The 15,738-nt window shown below is 38.2% G+C and overlaps 1 pseudogene; it reads right to left on the bottom strand.

The window, feature by feature from the left end:
- Positions 1 to 985: 985 nt before the first annotated feature.
- LOC126946545 (keratin, type II cytoskeletal 8-like) lies at positions 986 to 2,474 on the bottom strand (annotated as a pseudogene).
- Between the last annotated feature and the right edge of the window lie 13,264 nt (positions 2,475 to 15,738).

Below are 15,738 nucleotides of genomic sequence, written 5' to 3'. Positions count from 1 at the left end.
TGGTCTTAATCTCCCGACCTCGTGATCCACCTTCCTCGGCCTCCCAAAGTGCTGGGATTACAGGAGTGAGCCACCGCGCCCAGCCGACTCTTTATTTTAAAAAAGGAAATTTTTATATTATATAAAAATTTAGCCAAAAAAAGTCAAAGTGCTTAGCAAAATTCTCTAAAGGCTGAGGTGCTTAGCAAAAATCTCTAAATAACTCACCTACATAACAGCAATGTAATATATAACTAATAACTCACCTACCTAGATGTTAGATGTTTGACACTTTGAATAATAAACACAATAAGAATACAGATATTTGTAATTAGGATTTCTGAAAAGCCCAAGCACCAGTTATACATGTTCATGATGAAAGCTAATCTGTGTTACTTCAGAGAAAAAAAAAAAAAAAAAAATCCGGGTCATATACTGTCATCCTTTACTGAGAGACAGAATGGCCTCATGGTGTCCTATGTGGCCGCTGAGTTGAATCTTGGCTCTTCCGTCTTCTAGTTGTGTGTTCTTGCCTAATTATCCAGGCTCTCCTGTCTTCATTGGAGAAATGGAGATTACATTCTATCATCTTTATAGGGCTACTGGATAAATTAAATTAGTTAATGTAAAAATGAGAAAAAAAAAGAAAAATAGAAAAAAGAAAAAGAAGAAAGAGAGAAAGAAGGAAGAAAGAAAAAAGAAAGAAAGAAAGAAAGAAATAGAAAGAAAGTAAGAAAGAAAGAAAGAGAAAGAAAGAAAGAAAGAAAGAAAGAAAGAAAGAAAGAAAGAAAGAAAGAAAGAAAGAAAGAAAGAAAGAAAGAAAGAAAGAAAGAAAGAAATCCATTGAATTGTTTTGTAGCTTGAGGCATAGGCAAGGGGGGTCCCCAGGCCGCAACCTCCCCCGAGGGTGGGCTGAATGCTAGGGTTGAGGCTCAGGTGGGTCTCGTGTTCCCTGTGCTTCCCTGCACAGCAGCCTGCCTCCAAGTTCTAGGGCAGCGGCAGGAGGGGCAGGCTGGGAGTGGCTGCCGCTGCTGTTCACTTGGGCAGGACGTCAGAGGACTCGGACACCAGCTTCCCATCCCGGGTCTCAATCTTCGCAATCACGGCCTTGGTGGAGCTGATGTGGCTGAAGGAGCTGGAGCCAGCACCAGAGCCAAAGTTGGAGCCCAGGCTGTAGCTGAGGCTGGGCTTGTGAGGCCCCTATAGGCGAAGCTTAGACCACCTGCATAGCCACTGGTGGTCTTCATATGGATACTCATGTTCTGCATCCCAGACTCCAGCCGGCTCCCCTCGCCCTCCAGCAGCTTCCTGTAGGTGGCAATATCGATGTCCTGGGCCAGTTTGAAGTTTATCAACTCCTGGTACTCACGCAGCTGCAGCACTGTGTCCTGCTTGGCCTGCTGCAGGGCGGCCTCCAGCTCGGATAGCTTGGCCTTGGCATCCTTAATGGCCAGCTCCCCACGCTGTTCCGCATCTGCTAAGGTGGCCTCCAGAGAAGCCCTCTGGCCTTTGAGGCCCTCAGTCTCAGCCTGGAGCCAGCTGATGTTCCGGTTTATGGTGGAGATCTCAGTCTTTGTACTACGTAGGTCATCCTCATGCTCCCCAGCCAGTGTCTGCAGTTCCTCATACTTGATCTGGTACATTCTCTCAGCCTCAGCCCAGCTGTGGTTAGTGATCTCCTCGTACTGCACCTTGACCTCAGCAATGATGCTGTCCATGTCCAGGGAGTAGCTGTTGTCCATGGACAGCACCACAGGCATGTCCATGATCTGGGACTGCAGCTGCCTGATCTCCTGTTCATACAGCTTCCTGAGGAAGTTGATCTCATCAGTCAGCCCTTCCAGGTGAGACTCCAGCTCTACCTTGCTCATGTAAGCTTCATCCACATCCTTCTTGATGAGGACAAATTCATTCTCCATCTCTGTATGCTTATCGATCTCATCCTCATATTTGTTCTTGAAGTCCTCCACAAGCTCCTGCATGTTGCCAAGCTCTACCTCCAACTACAGCTTCTTCTGGCCCAGAGTCTTCAGCTGTCACCTAAGGTTGTTGATGTAGCTCTCGAACATGTTGTCTAGGTTGCTCTGAGTCATCTTCTGCTGTTGCAGGAGACTCCACTTGTTCTCCAGCATCCTGTTCTGCTGCTCCAGGAACTGCACCTTGTCGATGAAAGAGGCAAACTTGTTGACGGTCTTGATCTGCTCCTTCTCCTGGGTGCACATAGCCTGGATGTTGGGGTCCATCTCCAGGTTAATGGGACTCAGCAGGCTCTGGTTGACCATTACGGTGGTGATGCCTTCCATGCTGCTGGCCCCACCATAGCCTCTGCCCAGGCCACCCTGGAAGCCGCTGCTGCCCACTCCGGAGAAGCTAAAGGAGCTGATGTGGGCACCAAACCCAACTGAGTAGGAGCAGCTGCTGAAGACCTAGGGGTCAGAGGTGGACACCTTGTAGGACTTCTGGTTCACCCTGATGAACATGGTGGAGGCAGGAGTGGAGGCAAGTGGCTAAACCAGGTGGAGATTCCAGAAGGAGTGGAGAAGCTGCTTCTTGGTCAAGAAAATAAAAATTTTAAAATAGACAAAAATAAACAAAATTGACACTGAAATAGCAATAACAAAATCAATGAAACAAAAAGCTGTTTTTAAAAAAAATAAAACAAAATTGACAAAGCATAAACTAGACTAATCAGGAAATAAATAAAATCAGAAATAGAAAAAGAAGACCTTACACTTGATACCACAAAAATTAAAAGGATCATTCGATGTCGGGTGTGGTGGCTCATGCCTGTAATCCCAGCACTTTGGGAGGCCAAGGCGGGTGGATCATGAGGTCAGGAGATCGAGACCATCATGGCTAACATGGTGAAATCCCGTCTCTACCAAAAAATACAAAAAAAAACAAAAAACAAAAAAAAAAACCGATTAGCCAGGAATGGTGGTGGGTGCCTGTAGTCCCAGCTACTTGGGAGGCTGAGGGAGGAGAATGGCGTGAACCCAGGAGGTGGAGCTTGCAGCGAGCCGAGATCTCACCACTGCACTCCAGCCTGGGTGACAGAGCGAGACTCCATCAAAAAAAAAAAAAAAAAAAAAAAAAAAGATCATTAGAGTCTATTACAAACAACTGTAAGAGAATACAAGAATATCCTCATTAGAATAATCTGAGATAAATTAAGAGAACAAATTAGAAAACCAGAAAAAATAAATTTCTGGACACAAAAAGCTATCAAGATTGAACCAAGGAAAAATAGAAAGCCTGAGCATACAATTATGAGTGAGGAGATTAAAATAATAAGAAAAAAAATCTCCTGTTAAAGAAAAGTCCAGGAACTGACAGTTTCACTAGTGAATCCTGCCAATCATTTTAAGGAAAACAGTATTAACTTTTCTCAAAATTCTTTAAAAAATTAAATAAGGAGGAAATTCACCCAAACTAATTCTATGAGACCAGCATTATACTGATACCAAAGCCAGAAAGAACACAACAATGAAAACTGTAGTCTAATGTCCCTGTTGAATATAGATGCAAAAATCTTCGACAACTGAATTGAGAAGCACATTAAAAAGATCATTCACAATAATCAGGTGAGTTTATCCCAGAGGTGAAAAGATGGTTTAACATACACAAATCAATAAATGTGATACATCACGTAAGCAGAATGTAGAACACACATTATATAATCACCTCAATAGACAAAGAGGAAGTATTTGATAACATGCGGCATTCTTCAGATAAAAAATAAAGTAGGTATAGAAGGAAGGCCACCTCAATACTATACAGGACAAATTTTCACAAGCAGACATCTAACAACATACTGTGTGAGGCAAAGCTGAAAGCTTTCCTCTAATATCAGGAAGAACACAAAAATATCCGCTTTTACGCCTTTATTAAACAAAAATATTTGAAGTCCTACACAGAGCAATTAGGCAACAGAAATGAATAAAAAGCATTCAAATTGGAAAGAGGGAATTCAAATTGTCCTTGTTGGCAGATGACATAATATCAAATGTAAAAAAAAACCCTAAAAGTTCCATAACACAACACGTAAAACTAATTAACAAATTAGGTGAAATCACAAGATATGAAATCAACATATAAAAATCTATAACATTTCTATACAGTAACAATAAACTAGTAGAAAAAAGCAATAAAGAAAGCAAACGCATTTATAATAACAACAACAAATGAATATATCAAGAAATAAATTTAACCAAAGAGGTGAGAAAACTTTGCAATAACTACTATAAAACACTGATGAAAGTAATTTAAGAAAAAATAGTAAAAGGGAATTTCATGATGATTGATTGGAAGAATTAGTATTATGAAAATGAGTATATACCAAAAATGATCCACAGATTTAATGCAAATACCAAAAAAATTCTTCACAGAAACAGAAAAAAAAAAAGTAAAATTGTTATGGCACCACAAAATACTACAAAAGGCCAAAACAATACTGAGAGATAAAAAGCTACAGGCACTACACTACCTGACATCAAAATATATCACAAAGCTATAGTAACGAAAACACAATGGACCTGGCATAAAATCAGATACATAAAACAATGGAAAAGAATAGAGAACTCAGATATAAATCAATGAAATCATTGGCAACTCATTTTTGGCAAAAGCACCTAAAATGTAAATTGAGGAAAGAACAGTCTCTTCAATAAATGGTGCTAGATAAAGTGAGTATTTATATGCAGTAGAATAAATCTAGGCCCCAATTTCACTATATACAAAAATCAAAATAAATACTTACAAATTGCCAACATGTATATGAAAAAAAGGCTTAACATCCCTAATAATGAAGAGCAAGAAAGTAAAAACCACAATGAAATATACTACTCCTTTAGAATGAATATTATTAAAAAGACAAAATAATAAATGCTGATGAGGTTGTGGAGAAAGAGGAACTTTTATACACTATTAGTGGGAACATAAGTGTTAGTGCCATTATTATGAAACACAATATTAAGATTGCTCAAAAAACTATAACTAAATCTACCATATGATGCAGCAACCACACTACTCTTACTACTGGGTAACTATTCAAAGGAAAGGAAATGAGTGTGTTAAAGAGATATCTGCAATTTCATGTTTATTACAACACTATTCACAATAACCAACATGTAAAATCAACCTAAGTGTTCAACAACAAATGAATGGATAAATAAAACGTGCTACATATATGTAATGGAATACTATTCAGCCATTGAGAAGAAAGACATCCTGTCATTAATGTCAACATGGATGAGCTAAAGAGAACATTACAGAGAGATGGGAATAATATACACTGAGGACTCCAGAAGGGGAAAAGGAAGAAATAGGCAAGCATTGAAAATTTGCCTATTGGGTAATATGTTCAATATCTGCATGATGGGTCTAATAGGAGCTCAAATCTTACCATCGTGCAATATGTCCAAGTAACAAATTTGCACGTGTATTCCTGAATCCAAAGTAAACAAATGAATAATTATATAAGAAAATAAAGCAAAAAAACTCTATCATGAAACAACAGTACAAATAAAGCATTATGTTGATGCAAAAGTAATTGCGATTTTTGCCATTAAAAATAACAGCAAGCAGGACAATCCTAAGCAAAAAGGACAAAGCTAGATGCATTGCGCTACCCAACTTCAAACTAAACTACAGGGCTACACTAACCAAAACAGCATGATACTGGTACAAAAACAGGCACAAACAGCAATGGAACAAAATAGAAAACTCAGAAATAAAACCACACATCTACAACCATTTTTTTGAAAAACCTGACCAAAAAAAAAAATAAATAAAAAGCAATGGGAAAAGGATTCCCTATTTAATAACCAATTCTGGGAGAACAGGCTATTCATATACAGAAAATTGAAACTGGACCCCTTTTTTATATCTCACACAAAAATTAACTCAAGATGAATTAAAGACTTAAATGTAAAACTCAAAACTACAAAAACCCTAGGAGAAAATCTAGGAAATACCATTCAGGACATAGGCATGGGCAAAGATTTTATGATGACATCACCAAAAGCAATTGCAACAAAAGTCAAAATTGACAAATGGGATCTAACTAAACTAAAGATCTGCACAGCAAAATAAACTATCATCGGAGTGAACAGACAACCTACGGAATGGGAGAAAATTGTTGCAATCTGTCTATCTGACAATGATCTAATATCCAGAATCTACCAGGAACTTAAGCAAATTTACAAGGAAAAAAAACACATTAAAAAGTGGGCAAAGGAAATGAACAGACACTTTTCAAAAGAAGACATATGTGCAGCCAACAAACATAAAAAAAGCTCAACATCACTGATCATTAGAGAAATGCAAATCAAAACTACAGTGAGATACCATCTCATGCCAGTCAGAATGGTGGTTATTAACAGGTCAAGAAAGAACAGATGCTGGCAAGGTTGTGGAGAAATAGGAACAATTTTATACTGTTGGAAGGAATGTAAACTAGTTCAACCACTGTGGAAGACAGTGTGGTGAATTCTCAAAGATTTAGAACCAGAAATACCACTGGACCCAGCAATCCCATTAGTGGGTCTATACCCAAATGAACATTTTTTTTTCTATTATAAAGATAAATGCACACATATGTTCATTGCAGCACTATTCACAGTAGCAAAGACTTGGATTCAACCCACATGCCCATCAATGATAGACTGGACAAAGAAAATGTGGTACATATACACCATGGAATAGGACGTAGCCATAAAAAGGAATGAGACCATGTCATTTGCAGGGACATGGATGAAGCTGGAAGCCATTATCCTCAGGGAGGGGAATAACGCACACTTGGCCCTGTTGGGAATGCAGAGGGGGAAGATCCTTCGGGAAAAGAGCTAAAGTATGCCGGGCTTAATACCTAAGTGAAGGGTTGTTGGGTGCAGTAAATTACCATGAAAAACATTTACCTATTGTAACAAACCTGCACATCCTGCATATGTATCCTGAAACTTAAAAAAATAAATAAAATATAATGGCAAGAAAACTGCAATTACTTTTGCACCAACTTAATAAAATATTTTTTGACACTAAAAATATTAAGCAAGCACAATTCAAGAATAGTAGAAGAGGAGCACCCAGATTCATAAAGCAAGTCCTTAGAGACTTACAAAGAGACTTAGACTACCATACAATAATAATGGGAGACTTTAACACCCCACTGTCAACATTAGACAGATCAACAAGACAGAAAGTTAACAAGAATATCCAGGAATTCAACTCACCTCTGCAGCCAGCAGACCTAATCGACATCTATAGAACTCTCCACCCCAAATCAACAGAATATACATTCTTCTCAGGACCACATCACACTTATTCCAAAATTGACCACATAGTTGGAAGTAAAGCACTCCTCAGAAAATGTACAAGAACAGAAATTATAACAAACTGTCTCTCAGACCACAGTGCAATCAAACTAGAACTCAGCACTAAGAAACTCAATCAAAACCACGCAACTACATGGAAACTGAATAACCTGCTCCTGAGTGACTACCAGGTACATAACGAAATGAACGCAGAAATAAAGATGTTCTTTGAAACCAATGAGAACAAAGATACAACATACCAGAATCTCTGGGACACATTTAAAGCAGTGTGTAGAGGGAAATTTATAGCACTAAATGCCCACAAGAGAAAGCTGGAAAGATCTAAAATTGACGCTCTAACATCACAATTAAAAGAACTAGAGAAGCAAGAGCAAACACATTCAAAAGTTAGCAGAAGGCAAGAAATATCTAAGATCAGGGCAGAACTGAAGGAGATAGAGACACAAAAAACCCTCCAAAAAATCAATGAATACAGGAGTTGGTTTTTGGAAAAGATCAACAAAATTGACAGACCACTAGCAAGACTAATAAAGAAGAAAAGAGAGAAGAATCAAATAGACGCCATAAAAAATGATAAAGGGGATATCACCACCTACCCCAGAGAAATACAAACTACCATCAGAGAATACTATAAACACCTCTATGCAAATAAACAAGAAAATCTAGAAGAAACGAATAATTTCCTGGACACTAACAATCTCCCAAGACTAAACCAGGAAGAAGCTGAATCCCTGAATAGAACAATAGCAGGCTCTGAAATTGAGGCAATAATTAATAGCCTACGAACCAAAAAAAGTCCAGGACCAGATGGATTCACAGCTGAGTTCTACCAGAGGTACAAGGAGGAGCAGGTACCATTCATTCTGAAACTATTCTAATCAATAGAAAAAGAGGGAATCCTCCCTAACTCATTTTATGAGGCCAACATCATCCTGATACCAAAGCCTGGCAGAGACACAACAAAAAAAGAGAATTTTAGACCAATATCCCTGATAAACATCGATGTAAAAATCCTCAATAAAATATTGGCAAACCAGATCCAGCAGCACATCAAAAAGCTTATCCACCATGATCAAGTGGGCTTCATCCCTGGGATGCAAGGCTGCTTCAACATGTGTAAATCAATAAACGTAATCCAGAATATAAACAGAACCAAAGACAAAAACCACATGATTATCTCAATAGATACAGAAAAGGCCTTTGAAAAATTCAACAGCCCTTCATGCTAAAAACTCTCAATAGATTCGGTATTGATGGAACATATCTCAAAATAATAAGAGCAATTTTGGGCAAACGCACAGCCAATATCATACTGAATGGGCAAAAAGTGGAAGCATTCCCTTTGAAAACTGGCACAAGACAGGGATGCCCTCTCTCACCACTCCTATTCAACATAGTGTTGGAAGTTCTGGCTAAGGCAATCAGGCAAGAGAAAGAAACAAGGGGTATTCAGTTAGGAAAAGAAGAAGTCAAATTGTCCCTGTTTGCAGATGACATGATTGTATATTTAGAAAATCCCATCATCTCAGCCCAAAAGCTCCTTAAGCTGATAAGAAACTTCAGCAAAGTCTCAGGATACAAAATTAATGTGCAAAAATCACAAGCATTCTTATACACCAGTAACAGACAAACAGAGAGCCAAATCATGAATGAACTTCCATTCACAATTGCTTCAAAGAGAATAAAATACCTAGGAATCCAACTTACAAGGGATGTAAAGAACCTCTTCAAGGAGAACTACAAACCACTGCTCAGTGAAATAAAAGAGGACACAAACAAATGGAAGAACATACCTTGCTCATGGATAGGAAGAATCAATATCATGAAACTGGCCATACTGCCCAAGGTAATTTATAGATTCAATGCCATTCCCATCAAGCTACCAATGAGTTTCTTCACAGAATTGGAAAAAACTGCTTTAAAGTTCATATGAAACCAAAAAAGAGCCTGCATCTCCAAGACGATCCTAAGTCAAAAGAACAAAGCTGGAAGCATCACGCTACCTGACTTCAAACTATACTACAAGGCTAGAGTAACCAAAACAGCATGGTACTGGTATCAAAACAGAGATATAGACCAATGGAACAGAACAGAGTCCTCAGAAACAATACCACACAACTACAGCCATCTGATCTTTGATAATCCTGAGAAAAACAAGAAATGGGGAAAAGATTCCCTATTTAATAAATGGTGCTGGGAAAATTGGCTAGCCATAAGTAGAAAGCTGAAACTGGATCCTTTCCTTACTCCTTATAAGAAAATTAATTCAAGATGGATTAGAGACTTAAATGTTAGACCTAATACCATAAAAACCCTAGAAGAAAACCTAGGTAATACCATTCAGGACATAGGCATGGGCAAGGACTTCATGTCTAAAACACCAAAAGCAACGGCAACAAAAGCCAAAATTGACAAATGGGATCTAATTAGACTAAAGAGCTTCTGCACAGCAAAAGAAACTACCATCAGAGTGAACAGGCAACCTACAGAATGGGAGAAAATTTTTGCAATCTACTCATCTGACAAAGGGCTCATATCCAGAACCTACAAAGAACTCAAACAAATTTACAAGAAAAAAACAAACAGCCCCATCAAAAAGTGGGCAAAGGATATGAACAGACATTTCTCAAAAGAAGACATTCATACAGCCAACAGACACAGGAAAAAATGCTCATCATCACTGGCCATCAGAGAAATGCAAATCAAAACCACAATGAGATACCATCTCACACCAGTTAGAATGGCGATCATTCAAAAGTCAGGAAACAACAGGTGCTGGAGAGGCTGTGGAGAAATAGGAACACTTTTACACTGTTGGTGGGATTGTAAACTAGTTCAACCATTATGGAAAACAGTATGGCGATTCCTCAAGGATCTAGAACTAGATGTACCATATGACCCAGCCATCCCATTACTGGGTATATACCCAAAGGATTATAAATCATGTTGCTATAAAGACACATGCACACGTATGTTTATTGTGGCACTATTCACAATAGCAAAGACTTGGAATCAACCCAAATGTCCATCAGTGACAGACTGGATTAAGAAAATGTGGCACATATACACCATGGAATACTATGCAGCCATCAAAAAGGATGAGTTTGTGTCCTTTGTAGGGACATGGATGCAGCTGGAAACCATCATTCTTAGCAAACTATCACAAGAACAGAAAACCAAACACCGCATGTTCTCACTCATAGGTGGGAACTGAACAATGAGATCATTTGGACTTGGGAAGGGGAACATCACACACCAGGGCCTATCATGGGGAGGGGGGGTGGGGGGAGGGATTTCATTGGGAGTTATACCTGATGTAAATTACGAGTTGATGGGTGCTGAGGAGTTGATGGGTGCAGCACACCAACAAGGCACAAGTATACATATGTAACAAACCTGCACATTATGCATATGTACCCTAGAACTTAAACTATAATAATAATAAAAAAGAATAGTAGAAGAAAAGAAATAATTATGATCAAAGATCTTAAAAAGGGAAAAAGTAATATCAATGAAATGAAATAGATTTTAAGGTTTTTTTTTTTTTTTTTTGAAAAATAAGCAGAATTGACAAACCAGTAGCTAAACTTAGAAAAAACAAAAAAAGTCCTAAATGAATTAAATTTTAAATGAAAAACTAGGCATTAGAATAATACCACATAAATACAAAAACCTGTATATACCATTATAAACAAATTGAAAAGTTAGATAAAATGCAAAAATTCCTGAACACAGGTCACATACAAAGATTTATCTAAAAATAAATAGGAAACCTAAACAGACCAAGAACATGTAATGAGATTGAATAAATAATGAAATGTCTTTCAACAAAGAAAAATCTAGGAATGGACAGCTTTACTGCTGAATACCATCATCACTTAAGAAAAGCTAGTGCTGACTATCCTCAAACTATTCAAAAAATTGAAGAGAAGGAAATTCCCCTTCATTCATTTTACAATGCCAGCATTACCGTAATATCAGAACTAAACAAAGACACCGCAAGAAAACTACAGTCCGTTATTCCTGATAAACAAAGTTGCAAAAATTCTCATCAAAACACTAGCTAATAAAATCCAACAACACATCAAAAAAGACAATGCACGTCAAAAGTTGCAAAAATTCTCATCAAAACACTAGCAAATAAAATCCAACAACATCAAAAAAGACAATTATGATTAATTAATTATGATTAATTAATCATAATTAAGTGCTATTTTTTCCAGGGGTACAAGGATAGTTCAACATATGTAAATCTACAAATGTGACATATCACATCAACAAAAGTAAGGAGAAAACACATAGGATCATCTAAATATAAGAAGAACTTTATATAATTCAACATGGTTTATTTAAAAACTCTCAACAAATTAGGTATAGAAGAAACTTCCCACAACATTAAAAACCATGTATGACTAATGCACAGCTAACATCATACAGAATGGGAAAAAATAAACCTCAAAGCTTTTCCTCTAAGGGCTTGAACCAGACAAGGATGCCCACTTTCACCATTACTCTACAACATATTGTTGTAATTCCTAGCCAGATGAAATAGATAAGAAAAAAAGAAAAAAAAATCCAGCTGCATCCATGTCACTACAAAGGACACAAACTCATCCTTTTTGATGGCTGCATAGTATTCCATGGTGTATATGTGCCACATTTTCTTAATCCAATCTGTCACTGATGGACATTTGGGTTGATTCCAAGTCTTTGCTATTGTGAATAGTGCTGCAATAAACATACGTGTGCATGTGTCTTTATAGCAGCATAATTTATAATCCTTTGGGTATATACCCAGTAATAGGATGGCTGGGTCGTATGGTACATCTAGTTCTAGATCCTTGAGGAATCGCCATACTGTTTTCCATAATGGTTGAACTAGTTTACAATCCCACCAACAGTGTAAAAGTGTTCCTATTTCTCCACATCCTCTCCAGCACCTGTTGTTTCCTGACTTTTGAATGATCGCCATTCTAACTGGTGTGAGATGGTATCTCATTGTGGTTTTGATTTGCATTTCTCCGATGGCCAGTGATGATGAGCATGCTGCTGGAAACCATCATTCTTAGCAAACTATCACAAGAACAGAAAACCAAACACCGCATGTTCTCACTCATAGGTGGGAACTGAACAATGAGATCACTTGGACTCAGGAAGGGGAACATCACACACAGGGGCCTATCATGGGGAGGGGGGAGGGGGGGAGGGGGGGGAGGGGGGAGGGATTGCATTGGGAGTTATACCTGATGTAAATGACGAGTTGATGGGTGCAGCACACCAACATGGCACAAGTATACATATGTAACAAACCTGCACGTTATGCACATGTACCCTACAACTTAAAGTATAATAATAATAAATAAATTAAAAAAAAAAAAAGAAATGGGATTGCCATTTGACCCAGCAATCTCACTTCTTGGGTATATACCTAAAGAAAAATAATTCATTCTATCAAAAAGACACAAGCACCTATATGTTCATTGCACTACTATTCATTATAACAAAGAAATGGAATCAACTCAGGTACCCATCAAAGGTAGATTGGATAAAGAAAATGTGGTACATATACACCATGGAATATTACACAGCCATAAAAAGAATGAAATCATGTCCTTTAAAAAGAATGAAATCATGTCCTTTGCAGTAACATGGATGGAGTTGGAGACCATTATCCTAAGTGAATTAACATAAGAACAGCAAACCAAATACTGCATGTTCTCACTTATAAGTAGGAGCTAAACATTGAATACACATGAATGTAAAGATAGCAACAATAGACACTGGGGACCACTAGACAGTGGAGGGTGGGACAGGAGTGTAGACTGAAGAACTATCTGTTGGGTACTATGCTTACTTTCTGGGAGATGAAATCACTGGGACTCCAAGCTTCAGCATCATGCAATTTGCCTATGTAATAAACCTGCATGTGTACCCTATAATTTATAATAAAAATTGAAATTATTAAAACAAAAAAAAAAAGAAAAAAAATCCAAATCAGAAAAGAAGTCAAATTGTCTCTCTTTCCTTATATAATGTCATATTTATATAGACCCATAGATTCTATCAAAAAGCTAACAGACTTGTTTAACAAATTCAGTAAAGTTGCAGGATACAAAATCAACATATAAAAATTAGTAGTTTTGTTTGTTTGTTTCCAAGATTAGAGACTTTTAGCATGCTTCAGGCACTAGGAAATAGCAAGATATTGCATAAAGAGCAACTCTGTGGGTTTTTTTTTTATATATACTTTAAGTTCTAGGGTACATGTGCATAACGTGCAAGTTTGTTACATATGTATACTTCTGCCATGTTGCTGTGCTGCACCCATCAACTCCTCAGCACCCATCAACTCGTCATTTACATCAGGTATAACTCCCAACGCAATCCCTCCTCCCTCCCCTCTCCCCATGATAGGCCCTGGTGTGTGATGTTCCCCTTCCCGAATCCAAGTGATCTCATTGTTCAGTTCCCACCTATGAGTGAGAACATGCGGTGTTTGGTTTTCTGTTCTTGTGATAGATTGCTAAGAATGATGGTTTCCAGCTGCATCCATGTCCCTACAAAGGACACAAACTCATCCATTTTTATGGCTGCATAGTATTCCATGGTGTATATGTGCCATATTTTCTTTTTTTTTTTTTTTGAGACGGAGTCTCGCTCTGTCACCCAGGCTGGAGTACAGTGGCTGTATCTCAGCTCACTGCAAGCTCTGCCTCCCGGGTTCACACCATTCTCCTGCCTCAGCCTCCGGAATAGCTGGGACTACAGGCGCCCGCCACCTCGCCCGGCTAGTTTTTTTTTTGTATTTTTTAGTAGAGACGGGGTTTCACCGGGTTAGCCAGGATGGTCTCGATCTCCTGACCTCGTGATCCACCCGTCTCGGCCTCCCAAAGTGCTAGGATTACAGGCTTGAGCCACCGCGCCCGGCTATGTGCCATATTTTCTTAATCCAGTCTGTCACTGATGGACATTTGGGTTGATTCCAAGTCTTTGTTATTGTGAATAGTGCCACAATAAACATACGTGTGCATGTGTCTTTATAGCAGCATGATTTGTAATTCTTTGGGTATATACCTAGTAATGGGATGGCTGGGTCATATGGTACATCTAGTTCTAGATCCTTGAGGAATCGCCATACTGTTTTCCATAATGGTTGAACTAGTTTACAATCTCACCAACAGTGTAAAAGTGTTCCTATTTCTCCACATCCTCTCCAGCACCTGTTGTTTCCTGACTTTTTAATGATCGCCATTCTTTTTTTTTTTATTCCCCTTATTTAATAATATATTGTGTATCAGATTTTGCTAAGGGAGGATCCAAGGTGCACAGTTAAGCAGGCATACTATAGTATAACAGATTTCCAGATTTGTTTTAGAATCAGTTTAAAAATAGGAACCTTCATCTCAGAAAAATGCAGAGGAGGTTATGCTTAAAGTTCAGGGGTGTATGTTTACCCATGTGTCTACTTTTGCTTTTGTTACCTGTGCTTTCAGTGTCATAACCATAAAATCATTGCCAGGACCAATGTCATGGAGATTTTCCCTATGCTTTCTTCTGGGAGTTTCATAGTTTAGGTCTTACATTAAGTGTAATCCATTTTGAGTTGATTTTTGCTTATGGTGTAAGATAAGGGTCCACTATGATTCTTTTACATGTGGATATCTGGATGTTCTAATACCATATGTTGAAGAGATTATCTTTTCTCTATTGTGTATTTTTGACACCCTTGTCAAAGATCAGTTGTTCATATTCATGTGGGTTGATTTTTGAGCTCGCTCTTCTGTTGCATTGGTGCATATGTTTGCCTTTATGCCCATACCACACTATTTTCATTGCTGTCATTGAGAATATATTTTGAAATGAGAAAGTGTGATGCTTAGAGCTTTTTTCTTCCTTCAAAGATTGATTTGGTTATTCAGGGTCCTTTGTGGTTCCATATCTGTGAGTTATTTATTTATTTATTTATTTATTTATTTATTTATTTTATTATTATACTTTAAGTTCTAGGGTACATGTGCATAATGTGCAGGTTTGTTACATATGTATACTTGTGCCATGTTGCTGGGCTGCACCCATCAACTCGTCAGCACCCATCAACTCGTCATTTACATCAGGTATAACTCCCAATGCAATCCCTCCCCGCTCCCCCCTCCCCATGATAGGCCCCGGTCGGTGTGTGATGTTCCCCTTCCCGAATCCAAGTGATCTCATTGTTCAGTTCCCACCTGTGAATGAGAACATGCGGTGTTTGGTTTTCTGTTCTTGTGATAGTTTGCTAAGAATGATGGTTTCCAGCTGCATCCATGTCCCTACAAAGGACACAAACTCATCCTTTTTTATGGCTGCATAGTATTCCATGGTGTATATGTGCCACATTTTCTTAATCCAGTCTGTCACTGATGGACATTTGGGTTGATTCCAAGTC

The sequence above is a fragment of the Macaca thibetana genome, chromosome X (assembly GCF_024542745.1).
Source record: "Macaca thibetana thibetana isolate TM-01 chromosome X, ASM2454274v1, whole genome shotgun sequence".
Classification (NCBI taxonomy): Eukaryota; Metazoa; Chordata; class Mammalia; order Primates; family Cercopithecidae; genus Macaca; species Macaca thibetana.
This window is presented reverse-complemented; position numbering and strand designations above follow the sequence as displayed.